Source organism: Nothobranchius furzeri, chromosome 4, assembly GCF_043380555.1.
Source record: "Nothobranchius furzeri strain GRZ-AD chromosome 4, NfurGRZ-RIMD1, whole genome shotgun sequence".
Lineage (NCBI taxonomy): Eukaryota > Metazoa > Chordata > Actinopteri > Cyprinodontiformes > Nothobranchiidae > Nothobranchius > Nothobranchius furzeri.
The window spans coordinates 51,885,217-51,900,216 of record NC_091744.1 but is presented as its reverse complement, the minus strand read 5'-3'; the positions used below and the strand labels follow the sequence as shown (position 1 = coordinate 51,900,216).

General features: G+C 42.6%; 1 protein-coding gene across 5 annotated transcripts in view; it reads right to left on the bottom strand.

Annotated features, from left to right (window-relative positions):
* LOC107388342 (mgat4 family member C) overlaps window positions 1–15,000 on the bottom strand; it is a 281,748-nt gene that overhangs the window by 8,726 nt on the left and 258,022 nt on the right. Inside the window, exon 1 of one of the 5 annotated variants that reach the window (XM_054732738.2) lies at window positions 14,936–15,000. This exon is cut by the window's right edge and continues 116 nt beyond it. The exons of the other annotated variants lie outside the window; for them this stretch is intronic. The gene's annotated coding sequence lies outside the window, so the exon portion shown is untranslated. The remainder of the gene's footprint in view (window positions 1–14,935) is intronic. 5 annotated transcript variants of the gene reach the window in all.

Sequence of the window (15,000 nt, the reverse complement as noted above, 5' to 3'; positions counted from 1 at the left end):
ACGTGATCACTTGGTTAAGATATAAAGGTATTTTAATTACAGGAAATGGATTATTATGCTTTGGGTATAATAATGATTAATTATAATGTTTATAAAGATGTGTTCAGCAAAGAAGACCTTCACCCTATCCAGCTAACACAGAGTTCAGATAAACAATAACTGCATCACATGTTTTTTTCAGAATCAGAATGAATTTTATTGCCAGCGCTCCAGAGCATAGGAACTTGACTCCACAGTACAGCTTGACCAAGATTACACACACACATATAGACAGGACAGATACAGGCAGACCGCGAGAGCAGCCATAACGGCGCTCATTTCAATAGATGAAGAGGGGATTACATGAGGAGAGTTCGGGAAGGGAGAAAAAGGCATTAACAGAGCTACACCGGCAGGGTGTAGCTCTACTATGCAAAAAAACACCCAACATACAAGCACGAACGTCACAGTTCACGACATGAGACCCGGTAGGTAGGGGGGAGGGGCTGGGACCCTGGTTTCCTCAGCGGGAGCTGCCTGTGTGGCGCTCGGCCAACTGAATCCACAGGTGGGAGAGAGGTCACGGGACAGCACAGAGCACAGCGAGTGCCTCCAACTTGATGAATTGTCATTTTATAATTGTCGTTTCAAATCTCTCGTTTAAAAATTATTAGTAAATAAATTCATTTTTAAACTTGCCTCATTATTGAAACGAAACAGAGAAAAGGGTTGCATTTTCAGTTTATCGAATGAAAAGAATCTTACTGAATCTTCTGTTTAATAAATAGACTTATGCTATTAATTTAAGTATCTTAAATTAATTTTCACACCGTTACACGCTGACTTACTGTCAGCATCAGAAAACGGCCAACAGAAGGATAACCTGGTACACTTTTACCAAAAGGAGAACGCCTCTAACATCTGCTTTAGCTGCTATATCAATATAAACACAACATGTTAAATATTTTCCATTAAACCAAGATCGACCATCTTTAACAAGCAGATTGAATCCCGTCTCGATGCCGAAAGCGGTGCTCTCTGCTGAAGGCTACAACAAGCAGAGGAGTTATGGCATTATGTCAAGCTAACGCCACCCAATAAAAGGGATGGGATTATACTGCCGGCTGAGGCACTTTATTTTCAGCCCATGGAAGTCCACCCCACACAGCAGGACTGAGGGGCGCTGCTAGCTGTCACCCAGCCAGCGAGAATCGATCAGTTTTGGATTTCTTTTCCATCTTTTTCTGCTAAAAAATTCAGAACCTGCATGATCAATGTTGGAGAAGCGTTGTCCCCCAGTAAGCCAAGTGTAGCGCCCCCAATCTCCTGAAAATCCGTGTTCCCTCTAAAGCCTCGTACAGGAAAGGATCGTCTGGGATTTCTAGTCAACATAACTGTTTCCAAGCATTTCAATGCATTTTGTTCATATAACACCTCTACTGACATCAGTTATGTTTTATGTAATCATAGAAAAGATAATTCAATGTAAAACTGCCATCTCCAGAAGACCTGCGTAGCACACAAGAGATACTCAGTGGCTGGAGCAGGTTTTTATGTCATAATGATATTTGGTCTCTAAACTTAAGCAGCACCTTTTGTGAATTGACAAAATGTCTAAACAGAAAACAATCTAAATGGCAATTCAGTCTCAACCAGAATAAATGTCACCCATTCATCACCTGGGACACAAATTACAGCAAAATCACCTTTAATTTGCCCGTTATGACCGAGTAACTCAAGCAATGATTTAAAAACCTTGAAAGTTAACAAAGATAACTTGTAATTTCATAGTTCTGTCATCGTCTCCGGGTTATTTTCACTGGCTGTTTGGTTTAAAATGTGGAGTGGATGATGCTTTCTGGAGCAGCTTCTCTCATCAGACTGATACATGGTGCCCTGTCCACATGGTGGGAGGAGCCTAGCATAGGCTATCAACTCATTCACTGCCAGCCGTTTCCTGATCGGTAAAGCCCTTTGCTGCCAGAGTTTCTCACCGTTTTTACAGTTTTTTTAAGAGTCACAGAACGTTGCGCGCTAGGATGATGTTGAAGCCAAAACAACCAAACCAAAGCGGAGACTCGTCTCTTACATCAGGAAGAATCTGCGTGTTTCGAGCATTATCCGTTCTTTCATAATCCGTTGTTGAATTGTGATCGGCAGAAGCTTTTCCGGTTCGCACCTCACTTTTTTTACAGCAGCGGCCCAAAACGATCTCCTAACACATGGATGTTCTGCTTCCTGATCATGTGACATGGGACGTATGTGGATGAAGATCGGCTTTAGAGCTGAGATGTTTGTTCTCTCGGTGCGGGGGCTCGTCCGACACCCACACAGTAAAAACATACAAATGACGACTTTAGTCGGCAGTGAATGAGTTAAAGATGAGGTACGTGGGAGTTACAGTTATTTTCAATCATTATCTTGTACTGGTTTCAAGGGTCCGGGCCTGATCAACTGATCAACCCTCCTTGGGATGAAAAGAACTGAGGCGAGAGGTCAGCTCGCTGGAGAAAATCTGACAAGAAGGAGCATTCTCACACCCCCCTGACCTCACAAACCTTCTGACCCAATCAGTCACTCCTTAACTCTAAAGTTTACATCAGAAAGCCATCCAGGACATGGTCATTCTGCAGGTTCCAACAAAAACAACCGGACGTCTTTAGTTTGTTAAAAAATGCCACGTCTCAATCAGTGAGATTTATCAGTTGTAAAGGTACCAAGTGTTCTTTACTAATGCAACAAATCATCCACCTGTAGCAGGACCACGAAGGCCCTAACAACACTCTGGTTACTTTCAAGACAGCTTTCATTAAAGGGGGACTAGGCAGTTGTGGCTTGCTTTAGCCCCCCCTCGTGTCCGTTTGTAGAACTGAAACCTCACAGTGCTTTCATCTTTTTAACCCCTTAATCTAACAGCTGAAACATCTCCCAGCCTTCTTCAGTGTCTAGATGGGTGATTCATCACTAAATTAAACAAATTAGCAGTGTTCATAATCTAAAGCATGCAGGAAACGTGCTGGAAACAGACTGAAGCGCAGGAGCGGATTGAGGACTGAAGAACATCCGGGGCTTAACACACGCACGCGCACACGCACGCACGCGCACACACACACACGTGACACGCACTAGTCAACATCATATATATTTGTCTTGTACCACATAATGTTTAATCTGAAGCTACATATTAAGCATATTCAGGGCAGAGTATTGTTCCTGTTAGTGTTTAGTGTGAGATGATAGTAAATATTCACTTTCTTTCTCCAACAACTTTACCTGATAAGCTAACTTTAGGCAAACCAGCAGCACAACAAATATTTTCAAATAAGACTCACAAACCTGAGTCAACACCAGTCTCGTCAAAGCTGGGGTTCTGTCATTGTACTTTTTGTCTAAAATACGTCCTCATGTCCATCTTCACTCATGCGTTTCAGGCAGAGAGTAGAAGAAGCCGGCTGCTGAAGGGCTTCTTCTTCAGTGGTGGAGGCTCAGGCAGGCTGTATACAAACTACTGCCAGCTGCTCCCTCTCTGTTGGACTTTGGTACTGCATGTCACTTCCATGTTTTAGATCCGGGCTTTTCATGAAACATCCGGGGCTTCAGCCCAAGTAGCCGGGCCTAATCCCGTCCCTGCTGCAGCGCAAGGTATGTCAGTTCAATTATTTACCAAGTCTCAACAGTGGACTGGCAACTTTAAAGTTGCAAGTGGAATATTCTGGCCACAGGGGGCTATAGGGGCTGGGTGGTTTTTCATTAACCCTGGAAAGGATCATTTTAGACATCCTGGCTCAGGAAAAGGATTTAAAATATGAAAAAGCTGCAAAGTATCATCCCTTTAATGAAGCTCTTGTTATACGTTTCGTGTTGAATCGATGAGTCTTCCTGAAGGAGCAAAATATTACATAAAAATGAATGTTCGTAAAAATGTGTTTCTACTCAGAACAGTTGCAAAAGACTCTTCTGTACTACTAACTAAACAGAAAACCTAAATTCAACAATTAAAATGAATCTAAAACTTTCTGAAGATGTTTCTATAAATCAGCTAGAAATGTGATTGGTGGGCAGTGGGATTCACCATCTTTGCTGTCAACAAAAACAAAAACAAAAACAAAAACATCAACAAACATTCAGACCTGATATACAATGTGGTAATTAAACATCATTCATTCATAGCAGAGATTAACATTGTGTCATAGTAAAACACCTCAGAGGTGAGGCTGAATAAATAAGACAAAAGCAGTAGAGCAGCAGTTTTCATGTGAAACGAGAGTTAGTCTTTTGTTTACCAGCCATTAGGCGTCAGCGAGTGCTTTTGTTCCTCTGCTGCAAAGCCCCGGAGACACCTAATAGAATACAAACTACCTCCAGGCTCAGTTCGATGGCCACACACGCATCGATCACCCCCACCAAGAATCGGCTCCTCCGGGGATTCGGCTTGTCAATACCTCTTTGTGCACACTTGAAAACTGAATTTAACACATCCATCCACTGCAGCGTGTTCAGAGTGGTTTAATATGAGAGGCGACTCTCGGTCTAAACTATGACATTAAGAGCTATTGGCTTGCATGAAGTAAAGCAAAAAGAGCAGCACCAGCCACAAGACACGGACAGACTTGCTTTAGTCATGGAGGAGCACGGCCTCGGGTGCACACGCACAGCTCCCTGTGAAACGGCGTCACTAAACCCAACACAACACAAACAGCAACAGAAAACTAGAAATAAGCCAGGCTCTAAGGTACATAAGTAGATTTCTGTTTAAAGCTTTTATTCTGATAAAAACTTCTTTACTCACTCTAAAGTCTGAACAAATTAATTTTATTATGTAAAAGGGATGTTTCAAACTTTATAAGTGATTGTCACAACAATTTCATAAACAATTAATAGTTAAATCAAGTATAGCTAATTAATGTAGCCTCAGTTTTAGCTTGTATAGTCTCAGGTTTTTCTTACAGAGAACCAGAATGTCGGTGCATATTTTTCATTCTGTATTATTTATGTATTTAGTGTTTATACATGAATAAACCGTTAAATTTAAACAAGTATTATTTTTAAATAACTGAACCACAACACAGAACACAGTCGCCCACTTCTGAATGGCCAACATGTTATTTTAAACAAAAAGAAGTCAGACACTTTTAACGGAAATTTTTCTCAGATTTTAATTTTTACAATTTGAAACTTCTAAATCACCTTGTCTGTGTCTCTCCTGTGTGTGTGTGTGTGTGTGTGTGTGTGTGTGTGTGTGTGTGTGTGTGTGTGTGTGTGTGTGTGTGTCCTGTAACCCGTAGCGCTCTGCCAGAGTGCAGCGAGATGATGATACGAATCATTAGGAGAGCTCCAGAGGAGCCTCAGCTGATGGCTGAAACCAGCAGACATCACAGTTCAGGTAAAGCTCTGTGGCTCGTCCTCTTAAAGTAAAAACTCAGCAGCCGCCGTGTTCCCCTCCACACACACACCAGCTGTTTTAGAGGCCCACTATCACAGTAAACTGGAATTTTCTGTGCATCACTTTGAGGGGGAGCCGATGTCCTGGACTGCAGTCTTGAGTGTCTATCTTAATAAAACAAGACAAAGAGAGGCGTCTTTCTCTGTATTCAATAATTTATTAAGGCCTCTGAGCAGGGAGGGGGTGAGATGCTCATACAGCCACAGGCACAGCTGGGAAACATGCTTGTTTCTGCAACTTCAGATTGAACCGTGGCTGAGATCCATGGCTGAACCATTATGATACAAAAACACGTTTATGTGAAAGGGTAAAGATTTACAGATAACAGACATGAGAATGTGAGGGCACATCATCATCATTCAGAAAATCTAATTACTGTCTTAGTCCGGCTGAAGTCCAACCAAACTGGACTACTCCTAACTGAGCTAAGGCAGCCAGATAATGTTTTTCTCTGTATGTAAACAATATTCTAGCTCAGCAGTTATGACCGGCCTCGAAACTCCCCCCTCTGGAAGTGACGAGACCAGGAAGTGGTCCTTTGATAATAGAATAGAAAACTGCTTTTGCTAACTTGGCAAGCCATCCTATATATGTGAATATAGTCTGGCCACGACCCATTGATGGCTCTCAGTCATGAGGCGGGATCTATGGTTGTCTTTCAAACTGTCTCTGCTTGCTATTGGATAACATACAACGTGACATCTTCGCCACTACAGAAGTCAGTCAACGCAAATACATCCTTTATCTAAATAAACTTCAATGTCTATCTGCTCTCGACTCAAAGAAATTCCCAAGTCTAAGTAGTCCCAAGTTGATGCCAAGGCCATTTCAAATGAGCCGTCTTTGTTTTTTTTATATAAGTCGCACCCACCCACCAAACCGACAGAGCACTGTGATTGGCCAGCCACCAGACTGGCTGGGGCTGCAGAGGTTCCAGTGGACCGACATGCAGAGCACTTACTGTTTATCTACATTTGTAGATTAGCAGTTACATTCATCATAGCAGCAAAAATGAGACTATCCTCATCAGGCTAATCTGGCATCTAACGACACCAAACAGAACAATTATACAAAATCTGCTGTGCTGCAGTGTTGTCACCCATTCCTTCAGCCATTGTGCACACCCTGCTCTTCTCCATTTGCTTTACTCCTACAACGTTTGTTTACTATTTGTGTTACTATATGCTAATCAGAAGAATGCCAACATGAAAGGTTGCGTGTAGCCACCAAGCTAAAGCACATGCAAACAAGGATAAAGAAGCAGATTCTGGTTGAGGTATTAGTTTGATTATTGCCATAGCTCGACTTAAATGCACTTGTAATTGCATCAAATGAGCAGTGTGTGTGTGTGCGCGTGTGTGTGTGCGCGTGCATGCGCGTGCGTGCGTGTGCGTGCGTGTGTGCGCGCGCATGCGCGTGCGTGTGTGTGTGCGTGCGTGTGTGTGTGTGTGTGCGTGTTCTTGTGGACCTGAACCCAGTGCTGAGCTGCAGCGGTGAAACGGATTGTGTGTGTTTTGATTGGTTTGCCTTCCTGGCCATCAGACAGTCCCTTACATGCCACCAGCACCCTACATCCTCTGGACCGAACACGCCACAAGCCCTGCCTCTCTGGTAGCTTCGGTCTACCTCCACTATGAGCATTTAACTCGTACCAACTGTCCGTCTCCAACTCGTGTTGAGAGTGATGCTGTCAACAAGAGTTAAATCCTGTTACTGACATGAGGGGGCTCGCTTTTGACACAAATGTGACAAAAGTCAGGTGTGTTACCCATAAAGGTGTTAGAAATTCAACCAGTTTGCCATTCTTGTGACAAATGTTCAGTTTATCAAAGCCTTCCCATTTAAACTCTAAATACTCCGTTTTTACTGTTAAACTTCTGACAGCAAGAAAGTTACTCCTTGCTAGAAATCTTTGCAATGACTTGTTTTCAGGTGAGACAAGATGACAAGATTAAAACAAAAATGGCCATGCAGCCAAGGAAAATATCACCTGGTCGTATCGCACCAGCGCCGAGGGGTTTGGGAATAGCCCCCAGCTGAAAATCTTCCCCCACATCAATCCCCGACATCAAAGCAAGCTGAGAGTTATGTTGCTATGCAGACACGAGTACCCCGGGGAGCGAGAATGACAAACAAGGGAAATGGAACATTATGTGGAGACCGGTGTGAAAAACCAAGATGAATTTATGTCCCCGTATTACTGGGAAAAAAATAATTAGCCGGCAACACGGAAATTCATTTTGTGGGCGATTGAACAAACTTGAATAAACATCAACATCTATATTCTGAAGTCAAAGAGGTAAAAGAAAAACAAGGTTTTAGGACTGCAACCAAAAACAAGAAAAATAGTGACTGCCTCTAGTCATTTCCATTTTTATATTTACTGTCACCGTTAGTATGGAGGAGACGTTTCAGGATAAATAATTAACATGTCCCAACAATAATGATGCAGACGTCAAGCAAACAACTGTTCATCAGAGTTTTTAGCGCTAATTCAAACTACTAACTAAAGTGTCAAATGTTTTTCAATAAAACGTGTGAAACACCTAAATTATTTCATAATATTTCTAGTCAAAATTAAGGTTTCTCAGGAGAAACACAGATTAGAAAAGGGTTCACAGTATGAATGAATGAATGTATTAAAATTGCCTCATCTAACCTAAAACTATCCAATAATAATCATCTGATCGTTTCCCGTCTTCCATCGTGTCTCGGTCTCCTGCAGTCGTATCATTCTAATCATTTGCATCAGCAATTTTCGGTTGTGGCAACTGAGCAGTTCTCAGACGTAGTAACCACATATCACCACTAGGGGATGCCAAATGACCAACAATGGATTAGGTAGAAGCAAAAATGTGCCACAAACGTGCTTAATATTCATCAATATATGCAAATTCAGTATGAAAACAAACAAGCCAATTTCATGAACTCAAAAGCATTAATTCAGTCTTACCTTTGCTGGTTTTTTGTTTCAATAATCTGTGGTAAAGTAAAATAAATCTGCTTTTTTACCTGCTGGAGAGTGTTTATACATCTCTGATGCCACGTTCCATCATTTTTGGGTTCTCCACAATAATAAAAAAAACTCCACCAGGTGTTCTCAGCCACTATAAAACAAAGAATGGCGAGCTAAAAAAACAGTGGAGAGCTTCTGGTTTTAGGTGAACATCCAGATCTGAGCTGAGGCTCCACCCGTTTTCTGTCGCAGTTGACCTTTTGCACATGATGTCACGCCCCCTTCGGCCTGATGGTTGGCAAAAAGGCCGTTTACACACGCTGAAACTCCAGTGAAGCTATTCAAAATAGGCCAGTTTGTGGTCTTTTTTCACTTTTCAGTGTGCTTTCCAATCATCAGGATATGACATAAAAACACAAATTTAAATACACACAAATGGAATTACAGTTTAGAGCTAAAGGAGAAGACAAAGTTACAGCGCAGATTACAGTGGAGACGACGAAGCATGAGAAACAGTTCATTTAAAGGCTGATGAGTACATGAGGGTTTTCGTATTAAACAACACCAGACTCTGTCTCCTTGGATTGTTGTAATTAAACTTTCTGCTGAAAGAAACTTTACATTAAACATTGTTGAAAAGGTAAATAAATGATCCGATACATTTGTTTTGTTCTCCCTCATTTACGGTGACAGAGATACCGGCGCAGTGCGCATGGCTCTGGGGTTAATCAAGTTCAGTTGTTTCTCTTTGCAACAAACTTCACAAGAAGGCAAAACGGTTACATGGCAGGGTTTGCATTGACTGGATATGTCACGTTTATTTGGATGGAGAAGCCTCAAGGCTGTTGGTCATTTTGAAAGAATTACCTCGACGCCTGCAGATGCTGACATTTTAATCGTTACGCACATCAGGGGCTAGCTAAACCAATCAACAAAAGAATCCCATAAGAACATCTGAGCATTACAGTGGTGTGAAAAACTGTTTGCCCCCTTCCTGATTTCTTATTCTTTTGCACGTTTGTCACACAAAATGTTTGGTCTACTTCTCTGTGTCAGGCAGCTCATATTTAAGTGATTTCTTGATTGAAACAGGTGTGGCAGTAATCAGGCTTGGGGGTGGCTACAGAAATTGAACTCAGGTGTGAAACACCACAGTTGGGTTATTTTTTAACAAGGGGGGCAATTACTTTTTCACACAGGGCAATGTAGGTTTGGATTTTGTTCTCTCCCTAAATAATAAAAAACATAATTTCAAAGCTGCATTTTGTGTTTACTTGCGTTATCTTTGACTAATGGTTAAATGTGTTTGATGATCAGAAACATTTTGTGTGACAAACATGCAAAAGAATAAGAAATCAGGAAGGGGGCAAATAGTTTTTCACACTACTGTATACTGGACACTATGCTCAGCTTGCTGTCAGCGCGCACGTATGGCGGACAGCGAGCTGAGGACGTGGAGAGGTAGTTTGGAGCGCGTCGGTCACAGGCAGCAACAGAACCGAGTGCATGCGGGAAGACTCCTCTCACTGAAGCGAGTGTTTTCCAAACCCTGTCTCTCAGAGCGACTTGGCACTTAGAACATGTTCCCTGATTATGAAACTTTGGCTGAATAGTGCTTGTTCCTGTCTACAATGTAGCGACGCATCCATGAGCCGTCTGAGGAAAAGTCCAGAATCTCATCCTCTTCAGCTCAGAAAGCACCAAAGTCAGAAAGAGCCATATGATTACGCACAAGCAGGTGACCCGTCGTCTCAGGTCTTTATCATTTTTGTTTAGATTTTAAAAGATGACAACCTTTACATTTAGAATTGGCATACAGAAAAAATGTATGCAGTAAAATAAATTACATTTTAATTAAATATTCATTCATTATTTTACAAACAGAGAGCCACATGAGATGGATGAAAGAGCTGCATGCGGCTCCGGAGCTGCGGGGTTGCCGACCGCTGGTAAAGAATGCTGCGCCCAAAAGGAACAGGAGCTGCATCACATTCAGTCGTGACATTTTTAAAACTACCTTTAAACACAGATTATACACAGCACTTGTAGTCTTATGATGTATGAATAGTTTAGTTTAATGTTTTTTATATATTTTGTGAATCTTATTTTTTTGCTTCTTCTTTCTGTGAGACTGGTGGGGTGGTGCCCTAGCGCACCCTATGGTGAGCTGCTACTGTCCTCCATGTTTCTCTGGCACAGCATATCAGCTGATTGGTCCAGGAATAGTCTTCTTGTGCTCCCCCGTTACACCATCCTGCCCCTAATGGTGGAAACTGATGGAAGCTGGCTTCAAATGGAAAACAAGAGGGTCTCTTGTGTCGAAAAGGCAATTATGTGGTCTGGCCTGCTGTGTAACCTGATGCCAGGCTTTCAGTATGACACACGTGACACAAAACAAAACAAATGATCGGGTTCCCTTCTCCATACTGCTGCACAGCAGCAGCCATCCTCCTGCACTACGACAAAACAACTCGTTTTTTTCCTTGAGAGCCGCGGAAGGAAAACAAAGAGCGAGAGTAAACAGAGGTGAGTATGACCGAGGAGAGCGGTGCTGACATGTCGCTAACGCATGTTGTGTTTCACAGCACTTTCACATCCAATTTTTCAGAGGTTGTTCTTTTATTTCCACAAAAGTGGAACTGCAATGTCGAAATACCCTTGAAGACTCCAGTAACCTGAATTTTAGATTAAAGAGGAAAAGGATTAAGTCCTTTTCTTTTTATTTTTTTTCTGTGTGAAAAAAAAAACTTTGCACAGCATCAGCCTAAAGAATCCATTCATCTAAATTCAGGCAGAGACTGGACAGGGGCAGAATAATGAAGATGAATTTATGATAAAATGTTCTCCTCTAAGAGTCCCAGGTACACACAGCTGTAGCTCCCTCCATGTTTTATTCAAAATCAAATCAAAATACCTTTCTGAAGAAACAGTTTTCTAACCAGCCTGAGTGAACTCTTACCTTTCAATTTAGACACTTTGGAGAAAGTTGTAAATGGGAAACTCATTGGAAATAAGAAGAAAGGGAACAGATTAATAAAACGGACTGCGGAAAGCAATTCTCCCACTTTTCATCTTGTTATCTGTTTTACATTATTTCCCTTGGGTATCCTGCACCTTGCAGATATACAGAGCTGCACAAATAATCAATTAAGCCTGCAGATTTGCAGGGATTCAGCAGTTGCTTTGTGTCAGGCCTTCAGCCACTTTCAATGGATTTTCTCCTTCGATAAAAAGCCGAGAGCAACGCGGGTTTTGGTTGATAACAAAATTGCTGTGTTGGGCAGAATAATGAATCCCTTTATTATTAAATGGCTGTTTTGTTAATAAGTTGAACAGGTCAAACTGTTTACCAATTACTACATTCCTGCTGGTGTTCCAAAGAAAAGAAGTCTGTCATCTACAAAGAATTGACAACCACCGCCAACCAGCCCCTCCCCTGTGAAACACAGAGGCAATCCTAATCATAAGGACACAATTGAGAATTGACAGGAGGGACTTATTGAGGAGTTAAAGCCTAAAAGCTGCCACTCAGAAATCCTCTGTGTGATTCCTAAAAACTCTGCATTGTGTTTGAAGCTGATGACCTGTCGTCTTCTCAAAAGTTAATCATCCAAATTGAGTCCGTATGTCACGAGGCAACAACACAAACTTTCACTTCTATTGCAATCTGCCAATTATGTTTCAGATCACAGAGGAGTCCCAGATGTGGAGCGCGTTACCGGTCTCGGCTGCATCAATCTCCGGAGACCAGACGCCAGAGCGGAGTTTCCAAACAGATGTAGCACCCCACCACGGCAGCAGCACCGCCCTCCCCTCCATCGTCTCCCAATGCTGGGCCTGTCATCGCTGTCAACAGCTTGAGCTCACACACTCTAATGGGAGGAGGAGGTGATGAGAAGGTGGAGTGTGTGTGTGTGTGTGTGTGTGTGTGTGTGTGTGTGTGTGTTGAATGTGATGCGCTCCCAGTGGACATACTGTCCAAAGGTGCCCCTTTCCTTTCACACGGACACAACCAACTGCCATTGCTACCTTCTCTTTGGCCCTTTTGGGAGAAACCAGCAGGATAATGGCACCACCAGCTATTCTCCCACCAGAAGCCACGGTGCTAAACAAACACTGAAACTTGAACAACCTTGAATGGTCTAAACCACTTCACCACCAAGCAAGGCTTGTGCGTGCGTGTGTGTTTTATATGTGTCCCTTCACCTAATATCGAGCAAACAGGAGCTTTTTATGTAAAGGACAAACAGATCTGGCACCAGGTCTGGTGAGCTACGTTCATGCCGGCCAGGTGAAATCTGACTTTAAAGAGCTTCATCAGATCAGCTCATATTCATCCTTTGATCTGGATTCTAGATGTTTGGCAGGACAGATCAGTGGTGTGACAAAGAGACACTTTTGTTTTGAGATAATTAAAGACAGACATGTGGGGCCTCTGATTTCTACAATGCACAAATTCTGGACACAATTGTGAAACATTCAAATTAAAAATTTCTGAAGATTGATGAAAGTCATGGAATAAGTTTATATGTAGATGTGATCTAACAAATCAGCGATTCCTTTAACAATCTACATGCTTTTCATATTTAGCAGTAATGTTCACGGGGAATCAGAGGCTGCTGGGACTTCTCCAGTCTGTGTGATATTGTAGTGAGCTGAAGAGAAGAGGTCTGCTGCAGTAACACTACACATTTAGCATCAAGCACAAAGTTTACAGAAGAATCCAAACAATCTCCACGATGATCCATGCTCATTCCTCCAGAATTATTGTGAAACTCTAGTTCAAGGTGTTGCCGTAGAATTTAGCTTTGTAGCCTATTTATCTGGACATAAGCACAGCATGTTAAATAACCGTGTAATGTTAAACTAAAGTTTAAGGAAATGACATTTTCATGTTGATATATATATATATATATATATATATATATATATATATATATATATATATATATATATATATATATATATATATATAGATATAGATAGATAGATATATAGATAGATATATAGATAGATATAGATATATATATATACATGTCATGTTGGGTGGCAATTTCTTGACCCAGAACATGCAGAATCAATTCTCGGAAACAGGTGAGTGTAAAAAGGTTTTATTTTAAATGAGGAACTAAGAGGAGTAACGGGAAGAGAAGAGCAGGGAAGAGTAGTCAGGGTTTTTCTGGTGGCAGGATATCCAGCAAAATTCACAGGATCAAGTAAAGTACACAGGAACTAGCAAAAACACAGGATCGAGACAGGTTTAGAGGCTAGAGCTACACAAACAGAGTAGTCATCCGGCGTGGTGAAGTGTCACACTGCTCCTTAAATCCCCTGAGCCTTGATGACAGGATTAGCTGTAGCTGGTAGCTCTCAGACACGCCCACCTGCAGACAAGGCTCAGAGAAAAACAGGGTTACAGACAAGCAGCTCACCCCTGTGGTTATACCATGAAGACGGAAAACGTGTTTGATTAGTAAACTGGCTGTTTCGGCAGAGGAGGGGAGTGACTTGAGGGGAACCAGGTGACAGGACTTAGAGAAGTGGTCAACAACTGTGAGGATCACAGAAAAACCATTGGAGGGGGGCAAACCAGTGACGAAATCCAGAACGGTGTGGGACCAAGGGCGAGTGGTATAGGAAGTGGGTTGAGAAAACCAGCAGGGGGTTGGTTACTGCACTTGTTGCGGGCACAGATGGAACAGGCGTTGATGCATTCACGGACGTCCTTGAACATGGATGGCCACCAGAAGGTTCTGCGGATGAGAGCTAGTGTGCGGCCGACCCCAGGATGAATGGAGAATTTGGAAGTGTGGGCCCAATGGATCAGGGTACCACGAACTCGGGTAGGGACGTAAATTTTATGCGGCGGACCGGTAACTGGATCAGGTTCAGTTTGTTGGGCTTCCTCAACCTTTTTGGTGATGTCCCAAGCTACAGCGCCCATGATGCAGGATTGTGGCAGGATCGGGGCAAACTCAGGGTTCTTTTCGGGGGAGTACAGTCTGGACAGGGCGTCAGGCTTTGTGTTCTTGGAACCGGGTCTGAAAGAGATGATAAAGTGAAAACGGGAGAAAAATAGAGACCAATGGGACTGCCGAGAATTCAATATTTTTGCCTCCTTTAAGTATGCTAGGTTTTTATGGTCGGTCCAGATGATGATGGGGTGTTCTGCTCCCTCCAACCAGTGCCGCCACTCCTCCAGGGCCAGTTTAATGGCCAGCAGTTCCCGATCCCCAACGTCGTAATTCTGCTCAGCTGACGAGATGCGTCGGGAGAAGAAGGCGTATGGGTGGAGACGGTGATAACACAGCACCTACACTAGAGTCTGAGGCGTCTACCTCCAGGGTAAACTGAGCGGATGTGTCAGGACGGGTAAGAATGGCTGCTTGCATGAACTTGGTTTTGAGGGCTTGAAAAGACTCCTCAGCAGAGGGGGACCAAATATAGGGTTTGTTTACTGAAGTGAGCTTGAGTGAGTGGAGCGGCAGTCTGGCTGTAGTCCTTAATGAAACAACGGTAGAAGTTTGCAAAACCCAGAAAGCACTGGAGTTGCTTACGTGTGGTGGGGTAGGCCAGAAGATAACTCAGTTGATTTTGTCTGGATCTGTCTTCAACCGCCCAC